Source organism: Rutidosis leptorrhynchoides, chromosome 8 (assembly GCF_046630445.1).
Source record: "Rutidosis leptorrhynchoides isolate AG116_Rl617_1_P2 chromosome 8, CSIRO_AGI_Rlap_v1, whole genome shotgun sequence".
Taxonomy (NCBI): domain Eukaryota; kingdom Viridiplantae; phylum Streptophyta; class Magnoliopsida; order Asterales; family Asteraceae; genus Rutidosis; species Rutidosis leptorrhynchoides.
In genome coordinates this window covers 49,418,806-49,439,237 of record NC_092340.1, presented here as the reverse complement: position 1 = coordinate 49,439,237, position 20,432 = coordinate 49,418,806, and the positions used below count along the sequence as shown (strand labels likewise).

The window sequence follows — 20,432 nt, the reverse complement described above, 5'->3', positions numbered from 1 at the left end:
AATATTAGTTAATATAATAATAATTAAATAATATAAACGTGAAATTTCAAGCCGTCGTTTACTATTGGATTAATATTTCATTTGCGGACTGAAATTCGTGCTTCGTTGATAACTAGTGACGGATAAGAAGTCTCCAGAAGAATCCCATTAAATTCCTTTATTTAATTCAGTCATTATGGTATAAAATTCGATCATTAATTTATTAAATAAAAATTACCTCAACTCGCTCAATTCTGGGTAAAATATAAAAAGTGTTAAAATTAAATAACTAGATCCTAAATACATTTTTAGTAAGCCTAAAATTTATAGAACTCATTTTCGGATCACCGTTTATTTTAAAATTATATAAGTTCTAAACTTCTCTAAATAATAATCGAAACGTCCAACGAGTATTACAATTATTAAATAATTATATTTGATATACTCTTTCTCTCTTTATATTTATATTTATATTTATATTTATATTTATATTTATATTTATATTTATATTTATATTTATATTTATATTTATATTTATATTTATATTTATATTTATACACAGATATTTGCAATTAATGGTTCGTGAATCGTCGGAAATAATCAAAGGACAATGAATTCATGATAACAGTTCACAAATTTTGAGACTCGACTTTACAGACTTTGCTTATCGTGTCGGAAAATTATAAAGATTAAGTTTAAATTTGTTCGGAAATTTCCGGGTCGTCACAGTTCGCGACCAATGTCGATGTTTATTATATTCGTTTTTTTCTTTATGTTATGCGTCTTTGTTGCCGCTTATTTTGGCTAAGTTTGGAAATCTTTTTGTATCGATTGTACATGTTGATCTTCGAAGCTGTTATATGTTATTACGTTTCCATAAGCCTAATTTGGAAAAATATGAACGAGATGTCTTTCGGGGCGTAAATTGGAATCCACCGATAGCTTTGAATGAAATACAAGTCAAAGCTTTTGATTAGATTTCTAAAAGATCGAAAAAACGGAAACTAGATTGGCTTACTTGAATAAACGATCCTAGTGTATATCTTAGAATACTGTAAGTTTTGTGTAATTGGTTCGCTAACTTTGCAAACCATTCTCGTGTAGTTGGTTCTTGAGCTTGCTCTTCGGCCTTCGCTCATTGTAACACCTTTGTTATGTTATTATAGTCTTGTTTTTCAAAAAAGGAAAAAAAATGTTATTACGTTTTTTCTTACAAAGTATGCATAATTCATAAATAGGCGTAGATCATAGAGAAATTATCAATTATCAAATTCAACAAAATGTAAGGAATAATATATAAAAAAAAAAAAAAAGAAGCGTGAAACCTGAAAACAAAACATTTTTAGATTTTTGGCGGGAACAAAGACAAGAAGGGGAGATGACGTAATTCACTGTACAACAGCAGCTACACAATTGTGCCTCGCGGTTGAAATGGAATCGGAAGATTGTATTCCAGAATGGGCTTCAATGCCTTGTATTATGGGCATCGATGAAGCCGGTCGCGGCCCTATTCTAGGTATTCTTTTTTCTTCTTCGTCATTTCATCGAACACTTCATGTGCAATTAAACTTTTTATACTAATATTGGTTTTAATTTGTTACTATTATGCATTATATATGTACATTTTAGGTCCGATGGTTTATGGATGCTTGTATTGTCCGATTTCATACAAGAAAACTCTATCCACGTTAGAATTTGCAGGTTCGCACTCCCATATTATTCTTGTATCTTCAGTAATTTACTAACCCTAAATCTGGATATTATATAATAATTTGAGCATAATATATAAGTTTATATTATTGTGGGAGGAATTAGTGTTTTACGAGTTAAGAAGAGTATGCATAAACCAATTAGTCAATAACAAGTTTCAATCTACATCTAATTTGCAAAATAGAGTTGTACTCACTTAGAGTAATAGGTTTAGTTGTATACACCTATTTACTAATTATATCTATGTGCCTCATTTAGATGTAGGTTCTGTTTAGATCTTTCAAGTACAGTGGAAGGTAATCTTGAAGTCTCTTCACATCCAGGGCTAATTGATTGAAAATGCATCGAACTTTTACCTATTTCTTATCGTACGCATCTAACTTTCAAATTTCCTATTGTATGCACTCAACTATTTAATTCGTACTTTTGTAATACATAAGTTTAGGGATTTTGTAGAAGACTAGAAATTAATTCTCGTCACTTTTAAGTCGGCTTTGAAAACCTCATTTGTATCCGGTCACATAGTCTTAGGGATATTGTAGAAGACTATAAATTAGTTCTCGTCACTTTTAAGTTGGCTTTAAAAACATGAAAACGGATGCATACAATAAAAAATTTGAAAGTTTAATACATATAATAGAAAATTAGTGAAAGTTCAATGCATTTTCGATGAGGTGACTGGATACACCTAAATGGATTACCTGCAATAGCCCACTAAATGCATGCAATAGTACGAACTAAATAGTTGAGTGCATACAATAGGAAATTCAAAAGTTAGATGCATACAATAGGAAAATGGTGAAAGTTCGATGCATTTTCAACAAATAGCCCTCACATTTATTATTCAGTGTGTACCTGTACATTTTAATGTATTTTTTTTTATCTTATAAGTTTCATATGGTATTATATTACTACACATTAGGGTATGTATATTTGGAATGCGTAGGGGTAGTATTATGATTATCTCAGCTATTTTCTATCTTTTGCTAACTAAGCGTACATGTTTGCTGATGACTGATAATGATATACATATAGCGCGTGTTGAGCATCAGACATACATCATCATGTATGTCACACACATATAGCGCGCTAAAATGGCTCAGCGCGAGAACAAGGGCTTGGCGCATCACCTTTACATGCGCTGAGATGATGTGTACGTGTCAGGAAACGTTGTAGCCTGCAGGATGTATATGGCGGACAGGAATCATGCCCGACCAAATACTTTTTACTTTTTACTTTTGTCGGACCACCTCACACAAAGAAGTACTATTGACAGGCCACGACCTTTCAACCCTATTACGTGGCATTAGAAGAGAAAAATGATTACCCTATAAATAAAGGATCCAAACCACAACAAAAGGATTCAGGCTCGCTCTCAAAAAGACATATACTATTTTTAGTACTGAAACGTAATAGAGATAGCAGCGCTTCTCTCCTAGCGCAACCTTTACCCGCGCTACCGGACTTATAGCGCATCACTAGATTTACTCTTGATCTACAGGTAACGTTCTATGAACATAAATCCTACAATTCAACCTGAGCCATCAACTACCGGCTATCCCGTCGATGGTGGGTAAACGTTTAACCACCCCTGTCGAGATCCTCATCTCACAAGGGGTTATTCACGGTATTCCGGACCGGAGAGTTAAACTCAAATGACCCTTAAATCCCAATCTATTGTTGACAAGCATGGACCGGACCCGACCCCTCTATTCTATGCTTGATCAACTGATGTGAATCTTATCTTATTGGTATTGTCATATCTTCATAATCTTGCAATTTTTTTTTATTTTTATTTTTTATAGACATAGACATTGCACAACCTTGAACACGTTTCACATGTTTTTTGTGTTTGATTCCAGTATATTTGTTTGTCTTTTGTGTATATTACTATGGCATATGGTCGCAGCCGAGTTATCCCTTTTGTATGCCAGAGTTTGTTAGGAGAATTTTCCATTTTGTAATGTGCTTATATTCACCATATATCATAGACGCTCTATTTTCGTTTTATATCTTCCTCTCGGATGATCATTCAAAAGAGTTTTTTTTTTTTTTTATTATTATTATTTTTTTTTTCATTTTATGCAGATTCCAAAACGTTAAAAGAAGAGAAAAGAGAGGAGTTGTTTGAAATTTTCGAAGCTGATGAAAGGATTGGTTGGGCTGTTGATGTTATAGATCCTAGGGAGCTCTCCGCCAAAATGTTGCAGAAGTCAGTATGCAGCTTCCTAATAAAATAATCTCACAACATTTAATAATGATCCACCTAATGATTTGTTTTATCTTCTTCATCTTATCAGAAATAAGATTAATCTTAACGAGATTTCACATGAATCTGCCATGGGCCTTGTCAAGAAGGTGCTGGGCATGGGATATCTTCTGTCTGAGGTATACTAATAAATCACTAAGATTGTTTGAGATTATTATCACTATTAATTCTGGTTCCATAGTTTTGACTTATAAAAGGACATGTTAGGTATTTTGTCATTAGTCATAGATTTATGTAAAACTGCCTGTTAACATAAATGTTGCATCTTTTGGGGGATTGGACAAGTTACAAGTATGATGTTTAACACTTCTGTCTGTCTTGATAATCTTTTCACAAAAGCGTTTTTTTATTGTTGAGAATGAAAAGGTGTTCGATTTTGGAAACGATGTACAGATTGTATCTCTAGTTACAATTTTTTTTTTTTTTTTTAAAGTGCCTAAAAATACCCTCTGATAAGATGTTACTGCCTACTAGTGACAAAAGCTAGTACTCATGTGACATCATCTTGTGAAGGGTTGAGTAAAGTAGTGAAGTGATAACCTGGCATTTAACTGCCGTAGCCGAAGGATAGTTTAATAAAACGAATCAAACACAGGGACATGTATTAGGTTGAATTATGGCATTGTTTTTCTGTACGATTTATGAATGCATATTATTGATTTGAAGACATTACTCATTTGCATTTGCAGGTTTATATTGATACAGTTGGAGATCCTGATAAATACAGAGTCAAGATCTCTGAAAGATTCCCTTCTATTAAATTTGTGGTTGCAAAGAAAGCTGATAGTCTTTATCCAGTTGTTAGTGGAGCAAGTATAGTCGCCAAGGTAAATTCCTATCTTAGAACATGCTTAAACTCATAACTTAGTTGGCAATATCGACCCATTTATGGGAAAATTGGTCGATTTGGGTAACAATTTCTCCAACTGTTATTTGGGTTAAAGTAGAAAGTGGATTAATATGAAAATGGGTTATAAGTTACTTAAAGTGTATTAAAAATGTCTGGAAGCTCAAATTGTTACGAAAAGTAGATTTGATTATTAATTGGGGTAATCGGACATGGTTTTCCCTGTTCAGGAAGGGCGAGTATTTTTACTCAAATGTACGTTGGCTAACCAGGTTATCTGGTGTTGCTAGCGAGTTTTGAACTTGAGACCTTTTGATTAGGACGCCAACCACTAGGCCATCTTGTGATGGTTAAAGTAAATTTGATTATATAACAATAATAATCAAAAGTATAATTTGGTTATTATTGTTATATAATACAGTAGTACTTAACCCTTTATATCAAGTTAAATGAAGAGAAGACCAATAAGTGTTTGTAGATCACCCAACTAAACCCAAACCATTTCATTTTATACGAAATTTTTACCCGCTTATTGCGAACTCTTAGGGTTAAAGGCTCCAAAGTGATCATTTTATATCTTTATAGGAATCTCTCATAGTGTTATTAATTACTTGATCATTTAGGTGACAAGGGACAAAGCATTGCAGAATTGGAAGTTTGATGAAACTGCCGAAAACATACATAGAGACTTCGGATCTGGTTATCCTGGAGGTGACAGATTTTAGGTTAATAACTTCGAATAATATTTAAAGTTAAATTTGTTACCTGGTTTCATTAGCATTGCTTGTTGAGTAGTTACTTGTAATAAATGTCTATGCAGACCCCAGCACTAAAGATTGGTTAGAACATCACAAACACTCGGTATTTGCCTTTCCATCATTGGTTCGTTTCAGTTAGGGCACATGTAATGCCTACGTCAAAGGTGGTGTTGAAGTCTTATGGTGAGTTACATTAAAAGTTCTTTTCTCACGCTTCATTTTGAAGAAAACAAATAGTAGTATTTAAATAACACATTATGATATAACTGTCAAGCAAATAGTGTATCTACAGTTAATATGAAAGTGTTACCAAACAAGGTCTGCATTGCTAAATAGTGGCTTTTATCCCTTTTGTAACAAAAAAGAAGAATGTAGTATTCAACATTTTATTAATCTGCTTACTGAATAGGTTACTACAATGCTTGCTTCGTTCTTGTTTTTCATAGGGAAGCGGATAACGAAGATGATGAATACTCAGGTAAGACAGGCAAAAAGCAATCAAAACTGAGTAATCTTGGTTTCACTGGGGTGAAAAGGAGAAGTGAAGATATTGTATCGAGTGGAAAGGGTCGATGCAAGTTTTTCCAATCTCGTAAACTTGAGCAGCTTTCTCATTTCTAACCACAAAAATTACAGTATTGTGCCAAAAGTATAGTCTATCATGTACTGTTTATGTAAACTCTTCTACTACCAGTCCACGACTTTGCGGTACCCTTCTTATCTTATGATTAGTAAAATGTTAGTACATGTTGGCTGAATGGCTGACCTTACATCAGAGTTTTCCTTCATCAAGTGTTGTATGAACCAAGATTGATGAAAACCTTGTGTTGTAGCTCAAGTGTTACTGGCCTGACACTCTTTGTTACAGGTCAGGAGTTTGATTCTCGGGGTCTACAACATTGCACACAAGGTTATTCCCTGACCTTGAAATCCACCCAAGGTTGTCTTTCGCACATTGCGTTATGGGGTAACGAGAGGGGGTTTTATCGGCCATGCCCTCGTATTGGTTCGAGTTTCTTCCAGAGCAGTAGTTGGGGCGGGTTATGCAACTGCCAGAGATGATCGCGTGGGTGGTTTCGTCCCCTGGGCGATCTCAAACTGTTGTTAAAGAAAAAATGAACCAAGATTGATGAACACATAATAATAGAATGAGTTAAAACTACGAATAGGTCATATATTTTCAATTTTGTTTTGATGTAGGTTATATACCAAAAAAATACTAGTGTGAGCTATGACTATGTTGTTTATGTGTCATTATCAACATATATAAAGTTTTGACCTAATAAATAAAATAAGTTTTTGAACATGTTAACGTCGTTAACTTTTTTCATTAAAACATAGTCATATGCATATTTGTCCTTTTATTTTTCTTCTCTTTTTCATTTACTTTATCTTTTTCACCTTCAATTTAATCATCTTTTTTTTTGGACATTAGTTTGGATCACTCAGGAGGGATTAACCACCCACGCGTTCATCTCTCGTAGTTGCATAACCCGCCCCAACTACTACCCTGGAGGAACTCGGATCAATCCGAGGGCATGGCCGGTAAAACCCCCTCCCCGCTGCCCCCGCACTAAGTGAAAGGCTACCTGAGTGGATAATTCAGGTCGGTCAATCTCAATACAATCATCTACATCACCAGAATTATAAACACTAATCTTGAAAATTATTCGACTTAACGGAGTTTTTAACGTTCGTTAGTCTCAAGGACTGCACACACAAAATGAGCAAACTACAGGGCAGTTCGTGTAATTTTTCAGTTCAAAAAATGACAACATAATTAGTTTACCGGCTTAGCTGGTAATCAGTCACGTTTTATTACATTAACACGTATTTTGAAAATTTATGACCTATATATATATATATATTTTTTTTTTTTTTTTTTTTTTTAAGTATATAGCTTATGTTGAAATAAAAGTGAAAGGATACAATTTATTGTAGCTTCAACCTTAATAGAATTAGAAGAATGACTTTTATGATGTACTGGTCCTTTTGACCTCTTGAAAAGATCTATAATCTAGAAAATAGTCTATTCTATGAAGGTCTATTCAAATACGGAGTATGTTGTTAATATTTATATGCTAATTTGCACCGGATAAATTCTAACAAAGTTTTACAATTGTTGTATATGTGTAAGGAATATGAATTATATATTTGTATACTTCAAGAAAATGTATATTGAAGATGAAGATAATATAATGTCTATAACTAGCAATAAGTAACTATATTTATGATACGTGAATTTGTTATTACATAACGAAATTTAATAAAACAATGAAGGAACATCATTTAAAACTTAGGGTAGCAATTTGAGATAAAATGTAGTTTAAATGAGAATTAAGATAACCTAATGATGTTTATGTAGTCCAGATAACTGCATGGACATATGTTTAAGTTAGCCTAGCATAATCTAAAACATGTAAATAGTAGAAACTTGAGATAAAATAAAGTAATTTATATAAAAACTAAGATGATTTAATGATATATATGTAGTCAAGATAATTTTATGCTTTTCAAACAAAAAAAGGGTCAAGATATTTTATGTACTATTTTTTTTATCAATACAGTATCCAAAATATTTTTTTTAGTATATTGTACGCTACAACAACTAAAAACATATTAGACAATTTGTAATGGTTGTGACGTTTCTTTGTGGTGTTTCTTGTCTTTTTGCACCTTTTTGATGAGTAGAACATGTTTCTTTTTTTCAATGGAGTAGTGATGGTGTTTCTTTTGAGTGTAATACTGATGTGACATTTTATTTTTATTTTTCCTGTTTTATATATTTGTATTTATATTATTTATAGTTACAATATACATACATTAATATAAATATATTGTTAAAAAATATCTAACCTTTATCCTTTTTGGTGTGTTTTCTCGTAGCCCGTGGTTACGATTGTGTATCCATCGATTGTTGATCTTGTGTTTGTGTTTGCAACACTTGTTGTGGTTGTTTTGGTAACATTTGTTGTTGTTGGTTTGGAAACATTTGTGGTTGAGATTGATACATTTGTTGTTGTGGTTGATAAAAGGGCCATTGTTGTTGCTGTTGTTGTTGTTCATAATTTAACGGCACACGGCGGCAACGGTTGATTTAAGCCGAATAAATTACGATGAACGTTGGCAAAATTTTGTGGACTAGGTGTATGGATAGATCGGTTTGATACTCCGGGAGTATTTGAACTCTCGAATACCATTAGTGAAACAACCCAACCCGTATTTCATACGATAAATTTTTTTTTAAAAAAAAAAAACAATAAACCATTAGCGCCCAAAGTAACGGTTACATATAAGTATATAACACATTCAAACAATATCACAAGTTAAATGTTTACAAAGGCACAAAGGCCATTAACCAAATGTATTACAAGTTCGACCCACTTAAATTGATAGTTTTAATCCAAACTACACCCGAGCACGGTTTGGGGCTAAACTACCCAAAACGCTAGGTCGACTTCAAAAGCTTCCATGGTAATCCAACATAGGGAACTAGTATCCCACAACCCCTTTCCCTTTATCCGCACCTGCATCTAAAAAGATAAACAACGAGAGGGGTAAGCTAACGCTTAGTGAATGCAATAATTATACATGTTCATATATAACCTACTTACTTGCAATCACTTACACAATACCACATACAAACTAGCAATTCGACAACCATACAAGCATCATGCATAAACTACTATCCACAATTCACAAGAGGCTATCAACAACAATAGCATATAGTTCACAATTTAATATGCTAAATACAAATTCACACAACCATGGTTAACCAATCGTACAAAGAAACGGTACTTGAAAGACCGTCGGAGTTCATAACATCCATTAGTGTTACTTAAACATCGCGTAATCACTAATCCCCCAGGTGATGTCTTAACACCGCGACTAACTCACCCCCATGACAATGTGTTGTCTTAAACACCGCGACTATTCCACATGTCAATCAAACCAATGAGTGGTGTCTTGAACACCGCGACAATTCCACTCCCATGACAATGTGTTGTCTTAAACACCGCGACTATTTCACATGTCAATCAAACCAAATGAGTGGTGCCTTGAACACCGCGACAATTCCACTCCCATGACAATGTGTTGTCTTAAACACCGCGACTATTCCACATGTCAATCAAGCAAATAAATACATTATATACATACGTGCATAATTATTCCACTCACCTTAATACACGGAAGATGATTATGCACTTCCGAAACTTCAAAGCAACGTACCTAATACACTAAGTACAAATTCAATACACAACTTGTGGAACCAACCACAATACTCACTCTTGAGCATTCAATGACCCAAATGCATTAAATGGCTCACATCCACCAAAACCGCCCATCAATGGCCATGACTCGTCATAAATCACTAAAAGCTAGTGATTAGAGTCTACTATTCCAACTAACCCAATTTATGGGTAATTCATACCCATTTCACCCAACTAGGTCAACAATTACCCATTTGACCCATTTTGATACTTAGACTTGTAATTTTAGTCAAACATGACCCATTAACAATTTTTCATCATTTACAAGTGTATTAGTGACTAACAACACCATCTAACACTTACAACCTCAAATCATAAGACCAAACCCTAGATTATAGCTATTTAGGGTTTCCTTTCGTCAATGTTACCCAAATTCACCCATATTAACCCCAAATGGGTCATACAAGTCTCAAATGGCCAAACCCTAGCCATAAATTAACTAAAACTCAAAATACAGAGTTAAGGCTTACCAACACTATCCACTCGTAGCTAAGAACGAGAAGAACAACTTTAATTTTTGCTCCAAAGATCAACTCTCAAATCTTCACTCTCTAATCTCACTTTGAATCCAATTGGGTTTTATGTTTTGAGAGGAAAATAGAGAAGAAGATGGAAAAGAAAAATGAATAATGTGACGACCCGAAAATTTCCGACCAAATTTAAACTTGATCTTTATATAATTTCGACACGATAAACAAAGTCTACAATGTTGAGTTTCAACAATTTTGAACTATTTTCATGTATTCAATTTACCTTTCGACCAGTCCCGACGATTCACGAACCATTAATTGTAAATAGAAATGTATATATAAATAATTATATACAAGAATAATTATATATTATAAACTAAACTATTATGTGATTAACTATAATGAAAGATAACTTAAGTTACTGTTAAAAAATATATATATACATATAGATATATGTATTTATGAACCTATATACGATCCTATTAAATATATATATAAGATAGATAAATATTAACTATTCAATAAATGTCATCATAAAATATTACATAATAATAAATGGTATTATATCAAAGCTAACTGTAAGATTGAAAATAATTGTTATATTAATATTATTATCATTACTTTTATAGATATTAAAATTTATATAAGTAATATTATATATATATATATATATATATATATATAATTTGATATGTATAAGCTATTATATTATTATGATTAATATTATTGTTATCATTAATAATATTACTAATATTATAACTAATGAAATTGTATTATCATTTTTAATATTATAATTGTAATTAAAATATTTAAAATTATCATTATTTCTAAGTAATAATATTATTTATCAATTATTATTAATAATTACTTTATTAATATATTTACACTTGTTAAATATCAAGAATTAAAGAATTTAATATATAAATACATATACATAAAAAAAAGATTTATATACACATACAGATATGGATATGCATATAATATAATTACAATTTTATATGGAAATAAATAAATAATTTCATAATTAAAGTCATAAGATCCCAAAATCAGTTTCCCATCTAAATCAATTACTGTATTAAATTTTTGTTTGAGTCTATATATTGGTTATCCACCTTAATCAATCGTACAAAGCAGGTAATAACCAGATTCGATTTTATTTTGTTTTTATCAATTTTTCTGTCCTTGATCTTTATTCTGTTGACTGGACTCAGCTATAAATCAATTGACTACTCCCACATTATCAACAATTCAGTCAACTTTCCATCCTCAATAACCATTACAATTATTTTCAAATAGATTTTTAATTATAAAATTTAAACTGATTTATTTTTTTTATCGCACGCCCTCTGTTCTTGAAAAAAAAATTGCAATTGTTTGATTTCGTAACAAATTTCAAAATCCTTTAATGAAGAAGTGTTAGGATTCTTTTAATAAATCTTTCTACAAAGTCTCAGATTTCAATTCGTAACATCGAGTTCTAATTTTCAAGTCAAAGTTTATTTTAAAAATAAAGTCAAATATGTTGTTCATAGCAAAATTCATGATTATATTGGTGTTTCACGATCAATTAACGATTCAGGAAGTTTTTAATAATGATTGTGAATCTTTTTCATGAAGGAATTATGACCTAAAACATTTTAAAAATCGAAATTAGAGATTTAGTTGTTCTTCGCTTATTTTGCTAATTACAGCTATAAAATTTTTATTTTTATTCTGTTAATGCAAATTGAAAATAACAGACACATGTTAATTGTTTTTGTTTCAATTAAATTCCATAAAACAACAACAAAATTGAAGTTAGGATTGCTTCTAATTGATCGTGATATCCAAGATGAAGAAGATTAATATAGAAAATGGTTTAAAAGTAAATGGGTTCGTGATTATAACAGAAAAACATACCAGCTCAACTGGTTTAGAGCGTTAGTGCGTTTGCGAGAGGTCGGGGGTTCGAGTCCGGTCGGGGACAAATATTTTTTAGTGAAGCTTTTAATGGGTATAATCTCTTATTTTTGTTCCTAGTATTATTATTATTATTATTATTATTATTATTATTATTATTATTATTATCTTTATTATTATTTTGATTATGATTATTATTGTTATTGTAAGTATTGCAATTATTATTAGTATAGTAATTATTAGTATTAGCATTAATATCATAATCGTAATTATAAAGTATTACAACCGTTATTATTATTATTATTAACCGTATAAGTATTATTATTATTATTACTACTATTATTACTATAATTAAGATTAAGATTATTGTTATTATTGATATATTATCATTCATAATAAGATTTATATTATTATTTAACATAAATATCATTCTTAATAATATCATTATTATTATTAGTATTATTATTATTATCAATATTATCATTAGTAGTAAAAATTATTATAGTTATTATTATTATTATCAGTATTAGTATTATTATTATTATTACCATAATTACTAAAGATAACATTATTTTCAAATCTTCATTTTTGTTAAAACTAATATTATCATTAAAAGTAACATTTTTATTATTATTATTATTATTATTATTATTATTATTATTATTATTATTATTATTATTATTATTATTATTATTATTATTATTATTATTATTATTATTAGAATTATCAATATCATCATTAATAATTATTATTAAGATTATTTTGATTATGAAAATAAAGGTTTTAAAGATATTGTTAAGGTTATATGTATAAAAATAAAGATTACATAAACAAGAATATATATAAATTACATAACTTAACTATATAAATATTTCTATATATAAAAATGAAAATATATAAATAATGAAACTTATAAATTATTAAATATAACAAATATATTAGTAATAATAATATATAAATCTATTCGATTACAAGAATATGTTTTAATATATAAATGAATGATATAGGTTCGTGAATCCGAGGCCAACCCTGCATTGTTCAGTTCCGTCGTATGAATATTTTTACTACAAAATATCGTATTGTGAGTTTCATTTGCTCCCTTTTTAAATGCTTTTGCAATATATATTTTTGAGACTGAGAATACATGCGCTGCTTTTATAAATGTTTTACGAAATAGACACAAGTACTTAAAACTACATTATATGGTTGGATTATTAAACCGAATATCGCCCCTTCAAGTCTGGTAACCTAAGAATTAGGGAAATGGCCCCTAATTGACGCGAATTCTAAAGGTAGATCTATCTGGCCCAACGAGCCCCATCCAGGGTATGGATGCTTTAGTACTTCGAGGTATTATTTAGTATATTAGCTGCGCGCTGTATACTGGGGGATATTCTATATGCATCTTGTTAAGGTCGGTTACCAGGTGTTCAATCCATATGAATGATTTTTATCTCTATGCAGTTTGCGAAATGCCTGATACGAGATGTGTATTTATGAGGAATTAAAATCTTGTGGCCTATTAAAATTATGGAAATGATTGATTACGATAAACTAATGAACTCACCAACCTTTTGGTTGACACTTTAAAGCATGTTTATTCTCAGGTATGAAAGAAATTTTCCGCTGTGCATTTGCTCATATTAGAGATATAACTTGGAGTCATTCATGACATATTTCGAAAGACGTTGCATTCGAGTTGTCGAGTTCATCAAGATTATTATTAAGTCAATTATAGTTGGATATATTATGAAATGGTATGCATGCCGTCAACTTTCGATGTAATGAAAGTTTGTCTTTTAAAAACGAATGCAATGTTTGTAAAATGTATCATATAGAGGTCAAGTACCTCGCGATGTAACCAAATGTAATGTATTCATCCAGATGGATTAGGACGGGTCGTTATAGGTGGTATCAGAGCGGTGGTCTTAGCGAACCAGGTCTTGCATTAGTGTGTCTAAGGGATAGTTGATTAGATGCATTAGTGAGTCTGGACTTCGACCGTGTCTGCATGTCAAAAGCTTTGCTTATCATTTCGTGTAGGAAATTACCTGCTTATCATCCTTAGGAAATTACCTGCTTATCATTCTTAGTCTAGACATGTTTTACTGCATTGAATGCATGAATAGTATATAGACAAAATTCATATCTTAGCGTATCTGATAATTCATATCTTAGCGCATCTGTTACTGTAGACTTGCCTGACATATGCCGTAAATTCCTCCGTAGTTTACGAAATCTTTAGTACTATATATATATATAGATATTCTATGTAGTTAGAATATCATCCAATATTCGAAAATCATTTCATATCGAAAAATCCTTTACTCTATCGTACGAAATGGCACTCGCCACTAGTTCAAGTCCCTCGAATTTCAACAGCTATTCCGACATGGATGTTCACTTAAACTCCGAAAGCAGCTTCACCAGAATGAATAAACTAATCAGCCATCCCCAATTCATCTGATGGGTTCGTAGTCTACTTAATCATTGGAGACAAGAAGAAGGTGATCCTTTTCATCAACCGAATTCACCTCTTGGCGATGAACCTGAAGCACTTACTGGCAAATCTATTCGGAACACCATTTTCTCTCTCATTTCCAGAGTATCTCGTCACGATTAAATACTATCTCAAATTCTAAACTTTATTCATCCGCTCGTTTCGACCGACAATCATCCCGGAATAATAAAAGAAGTCAACGAACTTCGCGCTCGAGTAATCAATTTGGAGAATAAGGTGTAAAATTTACCAGCTTCAGCAACATCACTGGCACCAACAGTACCATCAATAACAGCACCAGTACCATCAACAATCCGTGCCTCAACATCTCATTCTGTACCTCGAGTATAATCATCGTTCTACGTATCGTTCTACATCAATTATCTTCGTTCTTCATGGCTATTATGTAATCTCTAATGTTTTAGAGATTATATATTCTTGTTCAAACGGTGAAATCAAATGAGATTAATACCATATTAACTCATAAATCCATGATTACATCTGAAGAGAATATATATGTATATATGTTTTCATAAAAATTGTAATTAAAAATTCCTTTGTACAAACCGTTAATGGTGAAAATATTTTAACGGGTAGGTATTACCTGAGGAAATATTTAGCTTTCATATTAACATGTTATACTGTACATTCTTCCAATCTGATTCAACAGTCATTTACTATCCTACTTACATCCACAGATATACGTATCCGTTCACCGCAGAATAACCATTTTTATCCAATTTCATATTTGGATTTTGATTTACCTGAATCCAACAAGTGGCATAATGAAGAAAACATTGGACAAAATAAAATTTGTTAGAAACAAACAAATTAACTATGAGAAATTTTGTTAAGAATCCACGCTAACTGTTCCTAGCTAACTGATTACATTTTATTTATCGCAATTTAATTATCGCAATTTATATTCTCGCAATTTTATTTATCGTCATTTAATTTCTATTATTTATTTTACGTACTTTAAATATCGGGACACGTATACAAGGTTTTGACATATCATATCGACGCATCTATATATATATTATTTGGAATAACCATAGACACTCTATATTCAGTAATGACCGAGTTAGCTATACGGGGTTGAGGTTGATTCTAAATAATATATATACTTTAAGTTGTGATCGAGTCTGAGACATGTACACGGGTCACGATACGTATTAATTAATTCGAATATTATATATTAAACTATATATGAATTATTGGACTGTTAACTGTAGACTATCGACTGTGGACTGCCAACATTGGACAATTAAAATGAATTAAAATATTGATTATAACATATGAAACTAAACAATTCTTCAAGTTTTCCACTTGATTTCATCTTAAACCTCATTTGTATCTTGACGATTACAATCTACGTTAAAACCTTTCATGATTCTTGAAAGCACCTCAATCGAGAGGATGAACCAACCACACTTTATCTACGGAAGGAAAGATTGATGCATATAGTTATGCACCTGAAAATACTCGGAAACTGAGTAAACTTTTGAAAGGTATCTATGCTAACTCTTTTGGCATTGTTATTACCGAAAATAACTTTGCAATCCCTATCCAAAGTAGCCAATTTTGTCACAGCTTCAGCAAATCAATTTCGACTTTCATTCGGATTAGCCTTATTATAACCTATAAAAGTTTGCCTTTTGTCAACGTTACCGGAGAACCGTTTATATCTCACCACGTTAGCAGAAACTTACCAGCAACTTCATTACTCATCGGCGTAAGTCTCTCTGAAGAACCATTATATTTGTTCATAAAAACCCTATCATATACTCATTCGCATCTTGTAATGAGAATTGCCATACCAATTACCGAGAATCAGCAATCGGTATTTCGAATCTCGCAGCGTTCCTACATCAACAGTTATATATCTATATATAACGTATATCTTCGGGACTGATAAATTTTAATTCGGAATCTCTGAATTCCTGAAAAGCACTCTAGCTTACGAATCAGATCTCTGAGTTCTGAAAAAGCTGATGAAGAAGCGAAAACTGAAGACTGTTTAAACAGTCAAAAGTTTGGTAATAAAGAGCGACATACTGAAAAAGCTCAAAAGTTTTGATACTGAAAAATGAATTGAGCAAATTATGATGGAGGCTATAGACAAATCACAAAGTCTAAACCTGCTTCAAAGAATTCAAATGATTCAGTGTCTGCTGGAGTTATTATCGAATACCTTACTCCCGACTCTAAACCTTGCGAACAAATCTTCATCATCATCCATCGATATTAGAAATTCTGAGATATCATCGTACCTTTCATTATAAATATCCTCGATATTTCTGAAGATATTTTCAAAACTATTCTTATCTGAAATCATTTATCTCTTTGCGATATCAGTGTTACATCAAAAAGGAAACTGTTTTAGTTTCTAAATTCTGAAAAATTCGAATTTAAAATTTGAATGTTTTTGAAGTAGTATTGAGAACTGAAGCATGAGTTAGTATAATATAATGACACTTGATCAACGTGATTATATTACAGTAAGTCATGCTGAGTTTCTAATGGAATATAGTGATTCACAGACCATAACGTCATCATGTGCCATGTTACACGACTCTTACATTCAACCTAATCTCCAAACATACCAAGAACATATCTTCCTGATAGTTCTATCTTTTCTCTTAAATTCTGATAAATTAACCAATCAAGATCGTGCTATTACAATTTCTCTCTTAGAACATTAGTCATGTTCATTCGAAATACCTACGAATTCTGGACCATTATTCGCTTGACTTAAAGTCGAAAAGAGAAAACAAAAGGATGGAATTCCAAAATATAAAGGAAATGAAGAGGGTGGATTTAAAGTGAAATATCCGACAGAGTAATCGAAATATAGTATTGCATTTAATCAAAGAAGATCCTAATTTCCTTAATTACCGAAGAATCAAATCTTATTACAAAGATTTTCTCCAAATCTCTTGAACTTTGGAAATCGATCCTATCTACGTCAAAAGATATGACGAATCTACATTTACTCAATTCACTCTTTTGTGATAGCTTCGCTCGTACGCTTCGAGTAATTGAATTATTTTATCAAAATTACTCAATGTTGATAAAACTTTATTTATCAACTAATTTTCATCATGAAAACATTTTTATTGTTAACTATGACGACCACACTCAAATTTCGGGACGAAATTTCTTTAACGGGTAGGTGCTATGACGACCCGAAAATTTCCGACCAAATTTAAACTTGATCTTTATATAATTTCAACACGATAAGCATGTTGAGTTTCAACAATTTTGAACTGTTTTCATGTATTCAATTTACCTTTCGACCAGTCCCGACGATTCACGAACCATTAATTGTAAATAGAAATGTATATATAAATAATTATGTACAAGAATAATTGTATATTATAAACTAAAGTATTATGTGATTAACTATAATGAAAGATAACTTAAGTTACTGTTAATATATATATATATATATATATATATATATATATATACATATAGATATATGTATTTATGAACCTATATACGATCCTATTAAGTATATATATATATATATATAATAGATAAATATTAACTATTCAATAAATGTCATCATAAAATATTACATAATAATAAATGGTATTATATCAAAGCTAACTGTAAGATTGAAAATAATTGTTATATTAATATTATTATCATTACTTTTATAGATATTAAAATTTATATAAGTAATATTATTATAAATATAAAGTATATATATATATAATTTGATATGTATAAGCTATTATATTATTATTATTAATATTATTGTTATCATTAATAATATTACTAATATTATAACTAATGAAATTGTATTATCATTTTTAATATTATAATTATAATTAAAATATTTAAAATTATCATTATTTCTAAGTAATAATATTATTTATCAATTATTATTACTAATTACTTTATTAATATATTTACACTTGTTAAATATCAAGAATTAAAGAATTTAATATAAATATACATATACATAAAAAAAAGAAAAAAAAAGATTTATATACACATACAGATATGGATATGCATATTGTCATACCCCGTCCTAATCCTTCTAGACGAAGCCACCAACATCTGGTTTCATTGCGATGATCGACTCCAAGTAATGTCTTTAAAATGAGCAAATGCACAGCGGAAGATTTCTTTCATACCTGAGAATAAACATGCTTTCAAGTGTCAACCAAAAGGTTGGTGAGTTCATAGGTTTATCATAAAATAATCAAATTCATCATTTTGATAGACCACAAGATTTAAATGTTGCATGGTACAAATGGGCCCGAATCCTATACCCACCTGTAATGTACATGCGATATCTTTTAAATACAGTACACCTTTCTCGTGTACGAAATCATCTTTCATAAATCTTAGTAACCATACACATATCTCGTGCACAAAAATAACATACACATAACCTGTGTAAAAAATCATTCTCTCGATACATAACATTCACTTTTCATTGCTTTCATAGCTTGGCTTGGTAACTGACCTTAACATATAATGCGCATAAATAAAATCCCTAAAACAGAACATCTCGTCTGTATAATAATCATATAAACTTCGAAGTACTAAACACCACGCCCACTAGCCCTTCCGTCTAGTGAACATTATGGGTGGGGGTGTTAAACCCGGTAGCTACCTTTAGGATTCGCGTCAATTAGGCGTGCACTAATTCTCAAAATTAGTGATGTTCCCTAATTCTTAGGTTACCAAGCAATAATAAACAGGGGAAAAATATTCATATCAATTGTGGCAATTATCACGTCCACATAATTTATTCGAGGAATGTTTTGCTTGTGTCTATCTCGTCAAACATTTATAAAAGCATTTCATGTATTCGCAATTCAAAATGTATTTCAAAAGCATTTAATAAAGCAGTTGTAAAAGTAGCGCATGTATTCTCAGTCCCAAAAATGTAAAGAGTAAAAGGGAATCAAAAGAACTCACCATACTGTATTTTGTAGTAAAAATACATATGACTAAATTGAACAATGTAGAGTTGGCCTCAGATTCACGAACCTATATCATTTGTTTATATATTAATACATATACTCGTAATCGAATAAGTCTATTTATTATTAATAGTGTATTTGTTATATTAATAATTTATAAGTTTCATTATTTATTTATACATTTTCATTTTATATAAATAGAGATATTAATATAATTAAGTTATGTACTTTGAATATATCTTTGTATATAAAAATCTTTATTTTTACACCTATAGTCTTAACAACGTTAGTAAAACTTTTATTTTTATATTCATAAACTATTTTTAATAACAATAATATTGATAATTTTAATGATAAACTTAGTAAAATTGATAGTAATGATAATAAATTTTTATAATAATTGTTTTAATAATGATAATCATAATATTACTAACGATAATATTAATGATAATACTTATAACAATATTAAGGATAAATATGATATTGATAATTATAAATATATTGATAATACTAGTATTAATAAAATGATACAAATTCTAATATTAATGATAATAATAATATATCCTTATTACTTTCATAATAATAATAATGTTAATCATAATCATAATCATAGTGATAATAATAATACTAAAATGATAAGTTTACTACTACTAATAATAATATTATTAATACTTATAATAATTAATGATAATAATAATAATAATAATAATAATACTTAAAGATAATACTAAATTGATAATAATATTTATGATATATATATTAATACCAATGATAACAATAATT

The 20,432-nt window shown here is 30.3% G+C and overlaps 1 pseudogene; it reads left to right on the top strand.

Moving 5' to 3' along the window:
* The first annotated feature begins 1,410 nt into the window (after nt 1–1,410).
* LOC139864820 (ribonuclease H2 subunit A-like) lies at nt 1,411–6,184 on the top strand (annotated as a pseudogene).
* The last annotated feature ends 14,248 nt before the right edge of the window (nt 6,185–20,432 follow it).